Below are 215 nucleotides of genomic sequence, written 5' to 3'. Positions count from 1 at the left end.
TATGAGGCATAAATCTAGAGATTGTCTTGCATGACAATTTTCTTTTTTGACAGGTTACACCCTCAAATCAAGTGTATAATTCTGCTTCACATGCAGTTGCTGAAAAGGAGATAGAAAGGGAAAGGTGTACACTGCTGTTTTTGGCTCCAAAGTAGAGATGCTAACAGATGGCTTTAAAATACATATTGAAGTATTTGTTTGCAAAGCTGGATTCA

This window comes from Protopterus annectens, chromosome 5.part0 (assembly GCF_019279795.1).
Source record: "Protopterus annectens isolate FY-2018-M chromosome 5.part0, PAN1.0, whole genome shotgun sequence".
Lineage (NCBI taxonomy): Eukaryota > Metazoa > Chordata > Ceratodontiformes > Protopteridae > Protopterus > Protopterus annectens.
Note: the sequence above shows the minus strand (reverse complement) of the source record.